The sequence below is a fragment of the Phyllobates terribilis genome, unplaced genomic scaffold, assembly GCF_046119375.1.
Source record: "Phyllobates terribilis strain yellow unplaced genomic scaffold, ASM4611937v1 Scaffold_7__3_contigs__length_470593459, whole genome shotgun sequence".
Taxonomy (NCBI): domain Eukaryota; kingdom Metazoa; phylum Chordata; class Amphibia; order Anura; family Dendrobatidae; genus Phyllobates; species Phyllobates terribilis.
The window spans coordinates 298,747,609-298,768,988 of NW_027362767.1; the positions used below are offsets into that span (position 1 = coordinate 298,747,609).

Here is a 21,380-nt window from a genome sequence, read left to right on the forward strand (position 1 = left end):
TCTTTCAATTCTTGTTTGAGGGATTTTCATCCAGTCTTGCTTGGAAAATTCTTCCGGTTCTGTGAGATTCCTGGGTCATCTTGCACGCACTGCTATTTTGAGGTCTAGCCACAGATTTTCAATGATGTTCAGATCAGGGACTGTGAGGGCCATTGTAAAACCTACAGCTTTTGCCTTTTGAGGTAGTCTATTGCGGGTTGTGACGTGTGTTTAGGATCATTATTCATTTGTAGAAGCTATCCTCTTTTCAACTTCAGCTTTTTTACAGATGGCATTATGTTTCCATCAAGAATTTGCTTAAATTTCCTTGAATCCATTCTTCCCTCTACTCGTGAAATATTCCCCATGCCATTGGCTGCAACACAACCCCAAAGCATGATTGATCCAACCACATGCTTAATGGTTGGTGAGATGTTCTTTTCCTGAAATTCTGTGCCCTTTTTTCTCCACACATACCTTTGATCATTGTGGCCAAAGAGTTCTATTTTTACCTCATCTGTCCACAGGACTTGTTTCCAAAATGCATCAGGCTTGTTTAGATGTTCATTTGCATACTTATAATGCTGAATTTTATTGTGAGGACACAGGAGAGGTTTTCTTCTGATGACTCTTCCATGAAGGTCACATTTGTGCAGGTGTCTCTGAACAGTAGAACAATGTACAACAACTCCAGAGTCTGCTAAATCTTTCTGATGGTCTTTTGCAGTTAAGCAGGGGTTCTGATTTGCTTGACTAGCAATCCTATGAGCAGCTCTCACTGAAATTTTGGTTGGTCTTCCAGAGCTTATCTTGACCTCCACTGTTCCAGTTAACTATCATTTTTTAATTACATTTCGAACTGAGGAAAGGGCAACTTGAAAACGCTTTGCTATCTTCTTATAACTTTCTCCTGCTTTGTGTACCTCCACCATTTTCAGAGTGCTAGGCAGCTGCTTAGAAGAACCCATGGCTGCTGTTTTTTTAGCACAAGGTTAGAGGAGGTTGGGTTTTTATGAAGCTGGGAAATTTGCATCACCTGGCCTTTCCTAATGATGATAGTGAACAAGCCATAACCCTAACAGGCTAATTAAGGTCTGAAACCTTGGTCAAAAGTTATCTAAGCACACAAACCTCCAAGGGTGCCCAAACTTTAGCATGGGCCCATTTTCCTTTTTGTAAGCTTTAAAATGTACAAGATGAAAATATATATATTTTTGCTTAAAATACAAAGGAAATGTGTCGTCTTTAACTTTAGGCCGTTTTGAGATAATTTCTACTTCAACTTGCTTAACTGTTCACAATAACAGTAATTTTGATCAGGGGTGCCCAAACATTTACATGCCACTGTTGTAATGGCAGTGCTATTGTAGCTTGCAAATAGTTTTCCTCTGCCGTATAATTGCTTAGTCCTTAGTACTGTATTTAATGCTCTTGGTGCTTTTAGTGTAGTTAAATATGTACAGGGCATGATGAATAACGCACAGTTTGTTTTATTAAACAAACTGCAGTCAGAGAACGGAGGATCTCCTAGAGCAGGAAAAGCCCTTTAAGGTGGCCATAAACATTAGAGAGATGTTGGCTGAATGCTTGTTCTGCTGACAGGTATCTCTCCCAACCTTCCCTATTTGCAGACAGAACATAAGGTAAGATCCTTGTCTCCTAGAAGTTATTTGTTAAGGGAAAAAGTTGGGTGGACCCCATAGATATTACATAGTTACATAGTGATTTAGGTTGAAAAAAAGACTCAGGTCCACCAAGTTCAACGTTTCTCCACCAGTTATACATTCTCTATCACTAAATTATTTATAACCCACTATGCCGTTTCTTGTGAGAAAAGCATCCAGCTCTTTTTTAAATGCTGTTATAATATTTGCCATTACTACCTCTTGCGGTCGGGAATCCCACAGTCTCACTGCTCTAACTGTAAAGAACCCTTTCCTATTTAGCTGCCGGAATCGCTCCACCCATAATGAAGGTCTTTTTAAGGAATAAGTCATGTGCCAGTCCTTTGCATTGACCACACATGTATTTATACATATAAATAATCTATCAGATGGTTGGCATTTCCAGCCGAAATAGTCAGGTTCGGCTTACCTAATTTTAATGTGTATAGGGGTGTTAATATGCAAAGACAGTATAAAAAGCGTCTTTCCAGGCTTCGATACACGTTAGAGAAAAAATATCCAAATCCGCTGATTTTAATGTGACTTGCTGACTCCCCCGCCGCTCCTGACATATGATATTCAGGGAAAAGAATGATCCAACATGTTGAATTTCAACTCCCAATCCTTTTGTTAAGCCATTATTAGACATGTCTGGCAAAGGCTCACTCCCCTCTTTACCATTTACATGCAAACCAAGTGTGCATGGGGAGCAAGGATCCAGAGAAATGGCTGTCGAATGAACAAGCGTTTGGCCAACAGTAATGCAAATGGACACCTTCCCTCTGCAGGACTCAACGAGTCCAAGCATAAGGCTGTGTGCCCACAATGCGTTTTTGGTGCGGATTTGCAGCGTGTAAACGCTCCAGAAACGCATTGCATACGTTATCCCATGACTTCCTATGACATTCTGTAAGTTCTGTGCACATGGTCAGGATTTTTTCTGTGCTGATTTTACTTGCAGAAAAAATCCGGACATGACCAATTCTTGTGCGTTTCTGCATGCGGATTTGCCTATACAATGCATTGGAAAAACGCATCGCAAATCCGCATGCAAAAACGCATGAAAAAAGCGTCAAAAACGCATGTAAAAACCGCATGCGTTTTTCTACCAAAGAGATGCAGAAACGCTCAGGAAAATTTCTGCTTCATTTCTGCATCGTGGGCACATAGCCTTAGACCAACAGACTCCAGTCAAAGTGTTCATGCAAACACTTGCTGCCAGGTTTCCTACCAGGTTACAGGTGATCACTGAGCCAATAGCTGATCGCTAAGGTGTATACAAATCTGTAAATCTATTTAAGGCCACATTCACATGTTCAGTATCCGATCAGTATTTCATAAGTATTTATAAGCCAAAATCAGGAGAGGAACAATCAGAGGAAAAGTATAAGGCTGAGTTCACACGATGCGTTTTTCATGCGTTTCCGCGGCGTTTTTGCAGTTGCGTAAACGCCGCGGAAACGCATGAAAAACGCATGGTAGAAGGGCAGCAATGTTCCCCAATGGAAATCCGCATGTGCTGTGCCCATGATGCGGATTTTTCCGCAGCGTAAACGCTGCGGTCAAAAATCCGCAGCATGTCAATTAATTTTGCGGAAACGCTGCTCTTTTGCCGCCATTGACTTGCATTAGACCGCATGGAATCCGCATCACTGTATATGTTGATGCGCTTTTCATGCGGTCTAATGTGCGGATGGTACCCGGGTGTGGAGGAGAGGAAAGTCTCATCCAGACCCAGGTACCATTAAAAAAAAAAGAATAAAATAAAAAATATATATATATACTTACCTTCTGACGGCCCGCGCTGCGTCCTGCCGGCTTCCCGCGCACTTCGCGGTTGAATGAAGGACCTTCGCTGACGTCAGAGTCATGTGACGGGTCACGTGACGCTGACGTCGGAAGGTCCTACAGTCTTCACTGCCGGCAGCCGGGACCGATGAAGCAGGACACCGGGGGCCATCAGAGGGTAACGTATAGATTTATTTTTTATTTTTTGACATCACACACTATATAAATCCATGCCGGTTGCATGGATTTATATAGTGTGAAGTTGACAAGCACTTTCCAAGTGATGCTAAAATCGCTTGGGAAGCGCTTGTCAACCCGCATGCGGAAATGAAAGTGAAGACCGCTTCATTTCCGCATGTCCCTGGCAGGAAACCGCATGTACAATCCGCATGCGTTTTTTCCTGCCAGAGAGATGCAGAAACGCTCAGGAAAAAATCCTGAGCATTTCTGCATCGTGTGCACATACCCTAATAGAAACATATCACTACTTCTGCATTTTTCACCCCCTTCTGTTTTTCGCTTACAAATACTGATGTAAAACACTGACCAAATACTGAACGTCTGAACGTGGCCTAATGGGTATTTTTACCTGTCGCTCAGAAAGACTTAGGTTTGCAGCTAGTTCAGTTTTCCGTCTGATTGTGATGTATCTACTGTAATGAAACTCTTTCTCCAGTTCCAGTCTCTGATGATCAGTGTAAACAACACGATATTTTTCTTTGGTTCTTGTCTTTCCTACAAAAATAAAAAAAGAGTTGCAAAATAACCAAATCATATTCTGATTTTATTGTCAGGAATCTGAAAGCAACACATAAACTTTACAAAACTTCTGCCCAGCAAATTTGGGAATGTCTATACTGTATATATATTTTTGTGGTTGTTTCCTGAGGAAGATGCATGTCACTTCAAAACGCATTGAATAAAAAACGCTTGTTTAATAAATTCCTGAGATCTGATGTGTTCAATAAACCGCAGCTCGGAATGTATCTACAAATTCTCCATATCTTCATTATATAGATATATATATATATATATATATATATATATATATATAGACATCCCTGAATATATATATGCTGGGCATTCCAAGAATGAGCAGTAGCAAAACCAGATTATCAACCTAATGCAGCCTAGAGTATATGCATTATATGAATGGTGCCAGACTACATTGGTTTCCACTCTGAAGGACGCATTATGTCTTGGATGGAACTTGCCTCCAGGTGAGTTGTACATTACCGAGAGACAGGATGTGAACAAGTCAAGGGGGGAAAAGGCAAAGGAACAAAAGCAAAACACAACTGTGAAGATAACAAACAAATACAACACAACTTAAGTGTGCTACAGCCTTTGATCCTTCCTAATTTTCTTTGAAGTTAGCTTGGAATCATACAGAGGAACAAAGATGTTCTAAATTGGTTCTCTAAATGCTATTGAGGTGCTAATTCTAAACTGATAGCAGACAAAGAGCTACAAGGTGATCTTATCCTTTCTGACAAGCCAGAGCAGTAAACTGGTGGTCAGACTCCCTTTCATGTCAGAGAAAGTACAGTGAGATTAATACTTGTGAAGAAAAAGTGAACTAAAGATATTTTCCTCAAACCTGCCTGTGGTAATAGATTCAGCCATAATCAGATAAATCGTAACTATAATCTCTAAACCAAAGACATGCAAAGATTTTAGGCTGTGATTTCTTGATTCACACTAAACGATCGCGGCCATTAGATGATCACTGATCGGACAGGCTAACCCCATTTTTATGCGCACAGAATGATCATTAACATGATTGTTCTGTGCAAGTACAGTATCATCCTCGGCAGCACATATCCTGTTTATACAGGGCATTGCTCTTTATTGCATTGCATTGGATGATGATTGGCAGCCTGTTTAGAAAGGCCATATATCGGGAAACGAGTTTTCCTAGAAATGCCTGTTCCTGATAATCACCCAGCATAAATGCAGCCATAATCAGGTAATTTTCGCCCCTTCTCAAAAGACTACTTGAATTTGTATTATATGTGGATGCGAAAATATACTTTTAGATGATGCAAGTGAGGTTAGCACTGACAGGCCGCTATTTTATTTATGTTTTGCTGTACAACTCCTGCCTATTCTAATAAGAGCAATACAGCAGGGCCGCTATACTTAAAGATGTGGCCTGAAGCTAATGTGATGAGTTAGCAAAAGAGTGCACTGTCAGTGTGCATTGTAAGGAGAGATTGAGCAAGCAGAGGCCACCCCCGCCCCTGTAAGTGATGTCACTTGCTGGGGCAGCGCTGATCTCTGCTTTCTGTTTTTTTTCTTACAGTGCACAATGACTGTGCGCTCACTTGCCAGCTTGTCACTTCTCAACAGAACCGGCAAGGGAGCGCATTGTCACTGTGCACATTGCACTGTGACAAAAATCTTATGAGCGTATGTCAAAACTGACAACCGACGTATGCTCAGTAGAGCAAAGCTCCTGAAACGGATATCACTGATGACCCTTTGTTTCAGGGCAGGGGCAGAGGCTGCAGCAGTGACCTCACAGCCCCGGCCCCCTGATGATGACTCATTTGAGTATCCCAGCATGCATCAAACAGGAAGTAGTAAAAAAATAAATAAAGCAGTTAGATAGCATAGTGAGGGAACGTAGGGACTTTTTAATTAAAGTGTATTAGAAAAGAGATTAGTACATTAAATGGATGGGGATTTAGGTTTAAGATAAATAGTTTTTGACCACCCCTGTAATATGGGGACACCTTATGCTTTTGGCCCAATGCTCATCTGGCGGGCAGCTCTTACCCCTGTCTCCACTTTATACATGGCTGCTTGGCTGAGCTGATGTGTTTCCAGTGGTAATAGATCTCTAGTGCCACATAAAGGAAGTAGCAATCCTAAAAGTCAATATCGACTCTCTAACGAGCCTTGTCATATGACTTAGGATAAAAGCCAAAACCAGAATCTCAATTTGCAGACGCTGTGTTTCAGGCTACTGCCAGTCATCAGTGCAAAGTGTGAGAACTGGTGACATAGAGTTCTAGTTCTCTTCCTCTCTGAGGAGACAATTTTCATATTTCCTATAGGAGAATTGCAGCTTAAATGTCTCCTCATCTTGGCATGTCAGGCTTGACATGTCACTCTCCGCAAGGAGAAACGTTACCCCTTGGATCCCAGTAGAGATAGAGGAGTCATCAGCTGCCATACTACACTGGCAGTGGCTTATTTTTTCAGAGCCCCATCTTGAATGATGTGGAAGTGCACATGTTCGACCTGCTCTCCAGTCATTGTCTATGGGACTGCTGGAAATAGTCAAGCACTGTACTTGGCTTACTTTGGCAGTGTTATAGACAATGAATGGAGAGGAGATCGAAAATGCTCACTGCTCCTCCATTCAAGATTTCTACAGAGCCCCATTTTCAGATCCCTTGGTGTCGGTCTCAGTCGAATCCCTAATGATTAGTAAATTATAATCTATTTTAGGGATAATAGATTTCTTTCACTTCTGAGAATATCGATAAGATTCTTTGTTAGTGTTACATAATTGTGTATTTTTGCAGTAGTCTGTCTGTTGAATTTAAAAGGGTTGTCTGGATTGGACAAGCCATGTAATGATCAGCTGGTACCAGCTGGTACCAAAAGGAAGACTGCTTACTGATTGTACATGCCACAACATTCATTGTCTCCATTGGATAACCATGATTCTGCAGAGAGGCTCTGTTCTAATGGAGGATGGTCCAAACTTATAAACTATCTCCCATGGCTTCAACATGTCTCAACAACAGATATAAAAAGTGGTTGTCAATACTAGAGAATCTCTTTATTGTAAAAATATGGATCCATAAGAATAAAGAATATCGTTTTTTTATGTTAAAAAAATAAGAAATTAAATTCAAACCGACAGCATGAATTAAATGTATTACGCAATTAGCATTTTTAGTTTATAGTCTAATACACATACACACATGTATATATATATATTGAAAAATCATAAATGCTAATTATTATATATTTAACTATATATTATGTATTACCCAATTAGCATCTTTAGTTTATAGTCTAATACACACACATGTAAATATATATATTGAAAAATCATTATATATTTTACTATATATTATTATGTATTACCCAACTAGCATTTTTAGTTTATAGTCTAATACACACACACATATATATATATATATATATATATATATATTATATATATATATATATATATTTATTTATTTATTACAAAATCATAAATGCAAATTTCTTAGGAATTTGCAAGAAAAGTATAGGTACATATCCTTTGTTTATTTTTCTAAATTGCCTCTTTCCTGTGCACACTATTTTTACAGAACGCCCAATTTACTCTGTTGTTTATTTATTGCACCTTCACAAAAATTCCTTTTGTATCATACACAAAAAGAAGGGACTTTTGGTGCACTCTTTGTATAGTAGTGTTCATTGTAGAGTAAAAGCCAATGTATTTATGTCCAGTTCTTCCCATGCTCAACCCCCAACTTTATGACTTTGCCAGCTGTATTTATCTATAGGTAACATCTGATGCTCACAATGTACCCAGAGTATTCTTCAAAAATAATTCAACAGAAAGAATGAGAAGATGTAGCAAAATCATATCTATCTATCTAGCTATTAATATTATAGTATAATATTTTGCCATAAAGTGTCTACATGGGTAAAAAAAGCCAGTGGTCTTTTATTTGCTGTGAAAATCATCACTCTTTCCGGCTGTATAACCTCAGGAGAAAGGGGGATATGGGAAGACAAAATTGCATATCAAAGCTAAAAGGGGAAGAAGTGTGAAAAGGGTCTTGCTACCTCAATATGACCGATAGTCCTTAAACCATGGACAAAGTGACCAAAACCCAGGGACCTCACAATGAGTTTACAAAACACCATCATTAGCATGTAAAGAAGAGGCAGCCTTAAGTCTGCTCTCTGGTCCAGCATATGCAGAAGTCTTCATACCCCTAGAATCACTTCTATAATATGGTAATTTGCTCATTGAGTTATCATTGTATTTATCACACATTGTTAAACAATACCTGTCATTACATATTTTACATCTTTTCTATGGGCTGTCTCTTAAGAAAGAGGGCTTGAATTTCCATTAAAATCCAATTTACATGGGGCATTTACATGGGGCAATTATAGCTACTATACAGAGTGGTCGTAAGGATAATTAATTGTCTTCATAGCAAATAAAATCCCCTGCATCTGAATGCAGAGACACCACCAGTTTTCTGTTAGTGTTGTCTTATCTGAAATGACCTTAGGTTGATCAATTGCCAGCAATAGATTAATAAGTTATATTATGGTTTCATTCAGACACGGTAGATTTGCTGCAGCTTTTTGTATATTCTTCACTGCAAATCTGTAACAAAGTACAATAGAAGTGAATTTAATTTCACAGAGAATAAAAGGAATATGTATTAATATCCACAGCCTGTCCTGTGTTCATCTCTTTCAGAGTTTTGGTATGGGTTTTGCCCTTTTAAGTATATGCAGAAAGAACAACCTTACATCCTGAAATAGCCGATGTGATTCATGATATAATTCTAAAGGTGGGTAACTAAAGACATTAGATACTTTCTGATTTTCTGTTGTCAGATTCTGACAATGTTTGAAGGATCCGTCTATAGGGAGACATATGACATACGCATAAATAGCGATTTAAGTGAAAAGTAATAAGATTACTAATGACTATTGTTATGACTTTCTAAACAATCTGTACCACTATTTCTTTTTGCATTGATTGTATCAGATCGAAGGGTTAATTTAGATTTATACTCTGTATGCACTTCTAACAACCTACGTCCTAATACTAAAAAGTATTGAAAAGTCCATTATTTATTTTGTTTAATATTCAAATTATAAAATTACATAACAACGAAAAATTGAACAATAGTCAAACTCACCCCTTTCATGTTTCACTCAACTCTCTCCCCTCCCATGTCTATAAAGGCACCTTAGGTAATGTATAGGTAGGTAACTTAATAGATTATCTTGACACATATTTTCCATTCTCTTTACATTTTCTAGCTTTATTTCAACTTTTTTTTTCAATGAGGGGGGTGATATTTTTTTTTCAATTGGGACAATGATATTACAAGTGATGTACCCAATAAAAGAAAAAATAGAGGTGAACAAGTATATAGCTATTAAATAGATAAAGTTTATTAATAAATATATACAATAAATAAATGTGCAGTAATAGGGAGTGATCAAACTAAATGATAAAGATCAGAAAGTATAGATGATAATAATGATCCGATTCAGAATCACTGAATGGAAAAAAAAAACATCCACCGCCCTTTGTAATAATCAAATAAATATGAATCACATACGAAACATACAGATAAACCAAATATGGAAAAGCAGTGTCAAAAATAAGTCTAAAAATACTTTATAACCAGTAGTAAATCAATATAAATGCATAAAGACCTCTAATACTAACACCAAAGACAACATCTGCAAGCCGTTTGTATGTTCTCCCTGTCTTTGTGTGGGTTTCCTCCGGGTTCTCCGGTTTCCTCCCACACTCCAAAGACATACTGATAGGGAATATAGATTGTGAGACCAATGGGAACAGTGATAATAATGCACTTGAAGTGCTGCTGAATTAATGGCGCTATATAAGCAATAAATAATTATAATCAACCCAAAAGAATCAATATGATAAGAGCAAATCCCAAAGCAGTATAGACCTAACAGAGGACCTCTATACTGTCTGATCTTTAAATTTTAGTCTGATCTCTCCCTATAACTGTACATTTATTTTTTGTATATATTCATTAATAACATTTATCTATTTAATTGCTATATACTTGTTTGCCGCTTTTATTGTGTGTATCACTCGTATTATCATCATTGTGCCAATTGGAAAATTCTTTTGGTTTTATATATATAACTTTAGGGGACTAATATAGTTTGGAAGTTCTATTTAGGTTGGTATGTACAATCATAAAGTGTAGTCTTCTTTGCCGCCAAAACTATCATTTTGGGGATTTTGCTTTTTGTATAATGTAGTTAAATCTATATGTGGCCTTAAGTAAATTTTATACCTTTTCCAAAAAGTCCTTAAGCCTAACATACCATAAACAATTGAAGCGGCCCGTATCTTGTAGACAACATTTTGAGCATTTATTAGAAGAATTCTCCTCATTTATTCCTATAGAGGAATAAAATGAATAATGTAGTATTTTTAATAACATTTTTTGGATGATACACTTTTTCTAGTAATTCCTCTACTGGAGAGTCTATCTCCAGATTTTCTCTCCATTTAACGAATGAAGTTCCCCAAGTTTTGTTTGAATGTTACAGCGCTATATCTTTTTCAGATGTCATGGGGTTTTATGTTACTTAGTTATTACATTTAGGTTTGAATATTCTGTTATCTTTATTATTTCACTTGTCATTTACTTGTTTACTGATTGACGGATTCTTGCCCAGATATATATATATAATATATATATATATATATATATACATATATATATATATATATATATATATATATATATATACACTGCCATCAAATATCTAATGTCTAGTGTCTAAAGGTTATAGTTCTGGTAGTTCTGCAACAGTTTGATGGAATCTGCCTTCATTGCTAAATGTTTGAAGTAAAATATATGATTACGTGGTGTAAAATACATGTACAACTACATTTTTTTTTTCTTGCATGCATATGTTAAATAAACCCCTCTCTACTCTCAAGTAGTTGCTAAGTCATATTAGTTTGACAGTTCTTATAGATTTATTATGGCCGGCACACCCTCCAATAAACACAACATTTTACTACCACTTCCCTGACTTGTGTTAATGAGTTTTTCTACAATATTTACTTGTGTAATGTCAGTTACCCGCTGCTAAGGTGTGAATTATGGAGCTTTAAACCGTATATTGTAATGTTTGTTTCTCGTGTGCTAATATTAGTTTTACTATTCAATAATCATGGCATTCTATAGTGTCAGGAAAATCACATTCATCCAGATTCTGAAAACTAAATCTAAAACATCAGAACTGTAAATATTGAAAAGTACAATATTCGACTTCTATTCTTAATTCTTGCATTAATTCTAAAGATGCAATAAATTGAAATTTACTTTGGTAAAAAAAATGTAATAATAAAAAATAATACATATTTATGCACTTTAAAAAAAAAAAATAAAATAAAATAAATATATATATATATAGCAGACATATTTCTCACCTGTTGACGTAGATTGTACTGTTTTTCTCATCCAGTCATAAGAATTTTGGCTTTGGCTGCCTGGAGAAATTGTGACTGTATGATTTCCCTCTGCTGAATGTAAAATCCCATGTCCTGAAGGATGCGGAGAATTGTAACCAGGAGAATTGTAAGGAAATTGGTTTGGTGATAAGTCAGATGGCTGTATGGAACTGGTGTTGGATGGTGATGCAGAATATGTATTCCAGTCTTCCCGAGGTGATCCATATTGAGATCCCCATACTCCACAAGATTGTGCTTGGTTATCCATTGCCGGCCCGTGGTGATATGCAACGTAATTGAAATATGGTTGGTTGGCTCCATAATTTTGTCCTGTGTGGTTGTTAATACTATTTGCTGATCTTACAGAAAGTGGATACATGCTACCGTCTTTACACCCAAGATGATGACCATAAGTGATATTCAGAAGTGGACCAGTCCTAGCATTGTCATCATTAGCTGGAGTACTCCTGGAATGACCCCTACTTCTCTCACTCTCTCCTTTGCTCTATCTATAAATGACCCCTGCAAGCCCTGGAGTCCCTTTCCTACACATGACTAACAATGGTGTGACCAGGTGCTGGCAGTAACACGTTACTAAGACCCTGTCTGATGTCAGAGATAACTGCCTGCCCCCCAAAAACATTTGCATTCAAATGAAAGGCTGGATGTCCCAGTCTCGTCACCTTGTTGCTACTTTCAGTGCTTCCTTTTTATCCAGAGCCTTAATATAAACTTTCCCATGTGTCCTGACCCCTGTCCATTCACTTTACAATATTTCTTCACTCCATAATGGTCTAAGCAGTTTTGCATTGTCTTTACTAATGTCTGATCTTCCATCCTGGCACATAATCTCTTGGACTAAATGTTAGATATCACTCATTACTTCATATTACCTAAGTTCCCAAAAAAGAGTATTGGAATTGTCATATTAGTAAAAAAAAATTGCACCCAATTTCAGTCTCCTAAGTACCACATGACATGTCACAGATACATAGGTAGAGAAAATACCATTCTCATGATTTCCCATTTTTTTCAGGGGTAAGCAAACATGAAGATTCTGCAATTTCAGATTTGGAAAGTATAAGATGATTGCCCGACTGATCAAGACCAGCGATCTTCACACCAGTCTTGATGAGGGGGCTGGGTGGAATGTGAAGCTCCTGATTCATGAAGATGCATAATCCTCTAAATGAACCAGGAGCATCTGATGAGTGGTGTACACCTCTGTGTGTGCCTAGCCACAAACCTTACTCCTGCCCTTGCAGGAGTAAGATCTGTGGTGTAGCGAACGCCGCCACTCGTCATGAATTTGATGAGCGGCAGATGACTTGACCCTCTCCCGCCCCAACTATGCCCACTTTGTAGGAGCATGACAAAAATAAAGTGAGGACTCCAAAAGAGTAAGACCAAAATTTGGTGACTTTTCAAAACGTTTCATGACGGAATCCTGGCATAAAAGCTTTCATGAATCGGACCCGAAGTTTTTGTGTTAATAGTTACTCATTGTAAAATTATGATCATAAAGTATCTCTTTATTATTCAATAATATATGACTTGGAAACCCCATTAGCATGGAAAGGGCGCTATGAACCATGTAGAATGGTTTTATAATTTGTAAGATGCATTCTCCGCTTCCACATGGGAACATGGTTCCAACAAACTTTATGGTGCCATTTTGCGGAGCATGTGTGGTTGCAATGTTTAGACATATCTCACTGTAGCAAACCTGCGTAGACAAGACGTTCCCAAAACTTTCCTGTTTCCTATGCAAATACAAACATGACTTCATAAGAGTCTCTGGGGGATCGTCAAGAAGCTGTAACACTTACAAAAACATCTTTTTATATCAGTACCCATTTGTGGTCATGTTGTTCAGGCTTGATGACAGGTCACATGACTACAGCCAAAAAAATACATACAACAAAGGAAATAATTATTTGATCCCTTGATGTTTATTTAAGTTTGCTCACTGACAAAGACATGAACAGTCTATAATTTTAAGGTTAGGTTAAATCACATTGTATAAATTAGATTCATTTATTTGCATTTTGCAGTGAGAAATAAGTATTTGATCCCCTACAAACCATTATGAGTTCTGGCTTCTACAGATCAGTTAGACGCTCTTAATCAACTCGTTACCTGCATTAAAGACAGTTGTCTTACATAGTCACCTGTATAAAAGACATCTGTCCACAGACTCAATTAATCAGTCAGACTCTATCCTCTACAACATGGGCAAGACCAAAGAGCTTTCTAAGGATGTCAGGGACAAGATCATAGACCTGCACAAAGCTGGAATGGCATACAAAACCTTAAGAAAGACGCTGGGTGAGAAGGAGACAACTGTTGGTGCAATAGTAAGAAAATGGAGGAAATACAAAATCACTGTCAATCCACATCGATCTGGGGCACCATGCAAAATCTCACCTCGTGGGGTATCCTTGATCATGAGGAAGGTGAGAGATCAGCCTAAAACTACACGGGGGGAATGTGTTAATGATCTCAAGGCAGCTGGGACCACAGTCACCAAGAAAACCATTGGTAACACATTACGCCTTAAAGGTTTAAAATCCTGCAGTGCCCGCAAGGTCCCCTGCTCAAGAAGGCACATGTGCAGGCCGGTCTGAAGTTTGCCAATGAACACCTGGATGATTCTGTGAGTTATTGGGAGAAGGTGCTGTGGTCAGAGGAGACAAAAATTGAGCTCTTTGGCATGAACTCAACTCGCCGTGTTTGGAGGAAGAGAAATGCTGCCTATGACCCAAAGAACACCGTCCCCACTGTCAAGCATTTAGGTGGAAACATTATGTTTTGGGGGTGTTTCTCTGCTCAGGACTAGTGTTGAGCCACCCCCGTAGTGTTCGAGTTCGGTTCGGTTCGTCGAACACCCGTGTGTTCGCCGAACTGTTCGTCGAACTGTTCGTCGAACACCTTCGAACACCGTTAAAACCAATGGCAGGCAAACAAAAACACATAGAAACACATAGAAAACACCTTCAAAAGCTGACAAACTGCTCAGAAGACATAACTAACACATGGAAAAGTGACAAGTACATATAGTCATGCGAAAATAAAAGAGGTGGAGGAGTAAAAGGAGGGGGAGACACAGATATAGGCATGTCATGCCCTTCTAAAATCCAAAAAGTGAGAAGCCGACACGGCCAGTCCGCTCCTGCCCGTGCCACCTCCGTGTCGCCGGGTTTGTGCCAGAGCCGCGGTGAACCCTGACGGCCAGCCCCCCTCTCCCAATACTGGTGCCTGTCCGCTGGTGGGTCGAGCGAGCCCCCCTGTGGTGGAGGCAGCTCTAAGCTTTTTAATTTAAATTGTCTCTCTAATTTGAATGAATACACTTTAAATCCATTTACAAGGATCTATTGGAGGGCAAGTCTCATGCCAGCAGCCGCGGTAATTCCAGCTCCAGTAGCGTCCACTAAAGCTGCTGCAGTTAAAAAGCTTTTATAAGGATCGAGCTCGGCTGTCCACCGCAAGGCATCCTACTGCCAGTCCCAGCCCCTATGCCTTGGGGTGCCTCCTGATGCTCTTCACTAAGTATCCCATGGTCCCGAAGCATTTCCTTTGAAAAAATTAAGTGTCTAAACTACAGGTGGTGCAGCTTGCTTAACAGCCGGGATAATCCGCTCACTAGCAGACACTGCTACTAGGCACAAAGTATTTCCTGGGCTAGATGCAGTTAAAAATTTGTAATTAGATACTCTCGTTGGATGCTGAGAAAGCATTCCATAGAGTCTCCTGGCACGCCATGTATGATTCTCTTAAAAAGCTTGGGGTAGGGGTCTAGGGGACCCTTTTATAGCCAAAATCACGGCCCTGTATCGCAATACGTCACCTAGGCTGAAGATAAATGGAACTGTAGCACCCTGAGGGCTCGGTTGCTACAGACGTATTGCACCTCACCCAGAGGTGTGATATCTCACTCTCAGGTAAGGATGGAGTGTGGATCAGGACCCGACACCTGCATGCATTACACCACATTGCCGTGGGGCAGGGCGACCAATATGCCCCTGAGATGGGCACGACAGTCCCTGTCCCTGGCTGGAGTGGGGGGAGGGAACACTGAGGAAGGGGAACCCTGTAGTGCAGGAGCAGGGAGGAAGCAGTTCCTGGGTGCATTGAGAAGGGAGTATAAAAGGTGGGCACCATCTTAGTTCAGTGCAGAGAAGTCTGAGCAGAAGTGGCAGGGAGCAGGGGCTCTGCATGAGCTCTGCTCCGGAGGCGGGCCTAGTAACAGAGGCCCAGGCCTGGAAGAGGGAGAAGGAAGGAAGAGGAGCAGAGAAGGCTCCAGGAACGAGGAATGAAGGGATCCCAGGGGTGCGGACGGGCGAGTCGCCACCGCACGCCCGAATCCACCTGCGTGGAGGGGTCAGGCCAAAGGGGGAGACCGGTCCCCGAACTAGTGGAGGCAGGAAACGACCCTCAGCTAGAAACCGGAGGCTCTGACATTTTATGTGGCGCAGCCCCTCGCTACACCCGCTAAGAAGGCACCACATAGGGTCAGGGAAACTGGCGCCAAGTTTACCAAGAGGAGGTCCGAGGCAGCCGGACAGAAGGGTTGGTAAGAAAGGCCAGACAAAGGACACACAAAGGGGGTCCTGTGAAGTGCTCCAAAGTTATCTGGGAGTTGTCTGAGCCCCTCACCTGGTGAGCACAGTACGACGTGGGCAGCCGTTACCTGCAGACGTGGTCTGGATAATAAGAACTGTGAGTAAAGGCCCTGAACTGCATCACTGACTCCGTGTCGTTACTGCTGCTGCCCTGCACCATCACCCCCATCCTCCGCATACACTGCCCTGAGGCTATACTCCTCCCGTGGGGAGTTATGCTACGCTCTGCTGCACCCACAACACCAGCCTCAGTGGTCTGCCCTGTAGCGGCGGTTCACTCTGACCGCAATCCATGGGTGGCGTAGTCGGACATTTAAACATGAAAACCACATAAATAGTTCCGCCACTGGTTTGACCGCCCTGAGCCACGGAACTGGGTCGCCGCCACGAAGACTACAACCACCAGCATCCACCAAAAAGGGTCCGGCTCCGGGTGTCCCAAGGCCCAGGGGGTGCGTCAGAGCATTTTCATCACCTTTCACAATCACCAATGGGACAAGGCAGTGATGTCCTCTGTCCCCTCTCTTATACATCCTAGTGACGGAGCACCTGCTCTCATCAATTCGCCATAACCCCAATATTAGGTGGATTGAGGTGGGAGGCACCGAGTACAAGTGCTCTCTATTTGCTGATGATGTCCTAGTATATATCACTCAATCACATATATCCATCCATGCTGTTATGGCTGAAATAGATCACTTTGTTACATGGTAAAATTTTAAAATCAATGCAGCGAAGTCTGAGGCCCTCGATGTCTCCCTCCCCAAATCCATATAGGATTCCATCCAGTCCAACTTTCCCTTTGCCTGGCCCTCACAGGGTATCAAATACTTAGGAATTCCTATTCATAGAGACCTCTCCCATCTATGTTATCTTAATTTTGGGCCCTTTATTGAACAACTCCATACAGACCACGGTTGGCAAGTTAGAACTGTAAGATTCACTACGTGAACCACTGGTGTTTTGTGGAAAAGCACATGTACACTGCGTTCCAAATTATTATACAAAAAGTGTTTAGGAGTGATAAGGGAAGAATTTGTTTGTTTGTCAGTTAAACTCATTGATGGTGATGTGTGTCAGGGCTCTTTATATCACTGTAAGCAATTGCAGACACCTGTGCTAATTAGTTTGGCAGGTGTGTCCAATGAAAGGCAAGACTACTTAAGAAGGATGTCTCACATTATTAAGCAGCCTACATTTTCTGCCAAAATGGGAAAGAAAAAGGATGTGTCGGCTGCTGAGAAGCAACAAATTGTGGAGTGTTTAGGTCAAGGCATGACTACAATCAACATTGTGCGATGATCAGGATGAAGTGTCTTGGCAATCAAGAAGTATGTAGCTGATTCACAGTACACACGTGTGCGTGCTGATAAGGGCAAATTGAGGACTCTTTCCTACAGGCAATTACGTCAGGTTGAAAGAGCAGCGGCAAAAAAGCCTTGTCATAGCAGCAGACAAGTTTTTGAAGCTGCTTGTGCCTCCAACGTCCCCCGAACAACAAGATGCAGGGTCCTTCAGAGGTTTGCAGCTGTGCATGCGCCATCCTGTCGACCTCCTCTATCCACTTCACACAAGCAGAAACGGCTCCAGTGGGCCAAACATTACATGAAGACTGATTTCAAAACTGTTTTGTTCACGGATGAGTGCCGTGCAGCGCTCGATGGTCCAGATGGATGGAGTGGAGGATGGCTGGTTGATGGACACCCCACGCAAACACGGCTACAGCGCCAACAAGGAGGAGGTGGAGTAATGTTTTGGGCTGGAATCATGGGGAGAGAGATTGTCGGCCCCTTTAGGATCCCTGAAGGCGCTAAAGATGAACTCCATAATGTATGTGGATTTTCTCAAACAGCACTTCCTGCCATGGTTCAAGAAGAAGAACCGTGTATTTCACAGCAAGATCATTTTTCTGCATGATAATGCACCATCTCATGCTGCACATAAAACATCTGCATCTCTGGCTGATATGGGCATAAAAGGGGACAAACTTATGGTGTGACCCCCATGCTCCCCTGACCTCTACCCCATTCAGAACCTTTGGAGCATCATTAAAAGGAGTGTCTATGATGGCGGGAGGCAGTTCACATCTAAGCAACAGCTCTGGGAGGGTATTCTGTCCTCATGCAAAACAATTGAAGCAGAAACCATCCAAAACCTGACAAATTCAATGGACGAGAGAGTTCAGAAGCTCCTTTCGAACAAGGGGTCCTATGTGAAAATGTAACATCACCTAGAATAAAGTTTTGAGTTGAAAACTGTTTGATTTCAGTTTCTAACAACCTGCTAATGCTTATAATTTCAAAAATGACCATTTTTTTGGTCTTTATTAAAATGAAAAGGTTGATCGAAAAGTTTGGGGGATCTAAGAGTGTGGCAACCCAGTAGTCATGATTACTTCGAATTCTGACAATATGAGGGTCATGCTGCAGGTAGTGCAGCAAGAAGGCACTTATGTGCCTTGCGCATCTCGGAGCCCCAAAATTATTTTCCGGGCTAGATGCAGCTAAAAATTATTTTTAATTTTAAATCTGGTGAAGCTTTAGTATAGATGGCCTAATAGGATCAGTGCTGCACACTGCTACAAAGCCCAAATTATTTTCCAGTCAAGATACAGATAAACATGATTAGTAATTTGAAAGCTTAAAACGGTTGGTAGGGTGATTTTAACCAATCATCAAGCTTTTACTCTCCCCAGGATGACACAGGGGTAGAAAAGTCGTTTCGGATCCATGATTTGTTCATCTTTATGAACGTGAGTCTGTCTACATTATCAGTGGAGAGCCGCGTGCGCTTATCTGTCAGCACACCACCAGCAGCGCTGAACACACGTTCAGACAGAACGCTGGCTGCGGGGCATGACAAGATCTCCAAGGCGTAAGTGGCTAGCTCCGGCCATTTATCCAGATTGGAAGCCCAAAAAGAGCAAGGGTCCAGTGACACAGTCGTGGCTTCAATGTTTACTTGGAGATACTCCTGTACCATCGTCTCTAGGCGTTGACTATGTGTCAGACTTCTTGTCTCCTGTGGCCTTGCAAAGGATGGGCTAAAAAAGTGGTGAAATGATTCCGCAAAATTGATGTTACCAGCAGATACTGTGGTTCTGTTACGGTTTGAGTGCTGAACACTTGACGGTCCCACGGTTGGCAAGTTGGAACTGTGAGATTCACTACGTGCACCACTGGTATTTTGTGGAAAAGCACATGTAAGATTCTGCAACAGTCTCTGCTGATACTCCTGCATGCGTGCATCCCTTTCTATGGCAGGAATAATTTCTGCAAATTTACTTTTGTACCGGGGATCTAACAGTGTGGCAACCCAGTAGTCAGGATTATTTCTAATTCTCACAATTCGAGGGTCATGTTGCAGGTAGTGCAGCAAGAAGGCACTCATGTGTGTTGCGCATCCAGGAGCACCAAGTCCCTGTTGTGTTGGTGGCGAGGTAACAATCATGCTTCCTTCCTCTGTCCTCTCCCCCCAACCTCGCACAACAGAAATGTGATCAAGGTCTCCCTCATCTGATGAGTCTTCCATCAGTTCGTCCTCCACTTCTTCCTGGGCTCCTGCACCTTCCTCACTAGTTTGGCTGCTACCATGCGCCCTGGTAAAACCATCTCCCCCACCCTCACATGCCTGCCGCCTTGGTGCTGCCGACCGTCTGGACCTTGCAGATGTTAGCCCTTCCGCATACAACTCCTCCTCCTCTACTTCCTCCACCTCCTCTTGTGCCACCACCTGACTCCGAATTCTGTTTAACATGTGCTCCAGCATGTAAATCACCGGAATAGTCATGCTGATAATGGCATCGTCAGCACTAAACATCTTCGTCGCCATTTCAAAACTGTGCAGAAGGGTGCATAGGTCCCTGATCTGAGACCACTCCTCCAGCGTGATTTGCCCCACCTCTGAATCTCGTTGGCCCAGGCTATACGTCAGAACGTATTGCACCAGGGCTTGTCGGTGCTGCCACAGTCGCTGCAACATGTGCAGAGTTGAATTCCACCGGGTAGGCACATCGCATTTTAGCCGGTGAAGTGGCAGGCCCAACGACTTCTGTAGAGATGTAAGTCGCTGAGCTGCGGGATGCGAACGGCGGAAGTGAGCACACAGCGACCGTGCCCTCTGCAGAAGGCCATCTAGTCTGGGATAGTGGGCTAAAAATTGCTGGACAACCAGGTTCAACACGTGAGCCATACAAGGCACGTGTGTGACATTGCCCCGGCGAAGGGCCGCACCCAGGTTTGCAGCATTGTCGCACACGGCCTTCCCTGGTTTCAGGTCCAGTGGAGACAACCATTCATGAAATTGGTTCTCCAGAGCTGACCACAACTCCTCAGCTGTGTGACTCACATTTCCCAGACATTTCAATGTAAAAACCGCCTGATGACGTTGAGCCCTACTGCCAGCATAGTAAGGAGGTGTGCAGGATCCCTTCTGCGCAGTTAGAAAGCTTGTGGCATGACCAGACAGGCTTTGGGTGCAGGTGGAAGACCGAGAGGAGGTTGAGGAGGCAGAAGCAGTGGAGGAACTTTGACATAAAGAGGATTGACGCACAACTCGTGGGGACGGCAAGACTTGGACAGCAGCCCCTTGTCCTGCTGTCACCATAGTTACCCAGTGCCCAGTCAGCGACATGTAACGCCCCTGTCCATGCCTACTCGTCCAAGTGTCTGTGGTGAAATGCACCCTGTCACACACAGAGTTTCTCAAAGAAGCGGTGATGTTGTGTGCGACATGCTGGTGGAGCGCAGGCACACCTTTCTTTGAGAAGTAGTGCCGACTGGGCATCTGGTACTGGGGCATTGCGACGGACATAAGGTCTCGAAAATCCTCTGTGTCCACCAGGCGGAAAGGCAGCATTTCTGTAGCCAAGAGCTTGCAGATGGTGAAATTCAACCTCTTAGCTTTCTCATGGCTAGGAGGAAATGGTCTTTTACTTGTCCACATCTGAGGGACCGAGGGCTGGCTATTGTGCTTAGACAGGGTTGATAAGGGTGTCCCCGGCAAACTGCCGGTCTGTGAGGAAGATGCAGGCGGACATGTTAGGTTGCCTTGATCCAAAGGTGGTGCTATCGATGTCGGACAGCGCTCAACACCAGCTGGTGTTAC

General features: G+C 41.8%; 1 pseudogene; it reads right to left on the minus strand.

The window, feature by feature from the left end:
* LOC141155506 (homeobox protein CHOX-CAD-like) overlaps nt 1-21,380 on the minus strand; it is a 40,408-nt pseudogene that overhangs the window by 3,322 nt on the left and 15,706 nt on the right.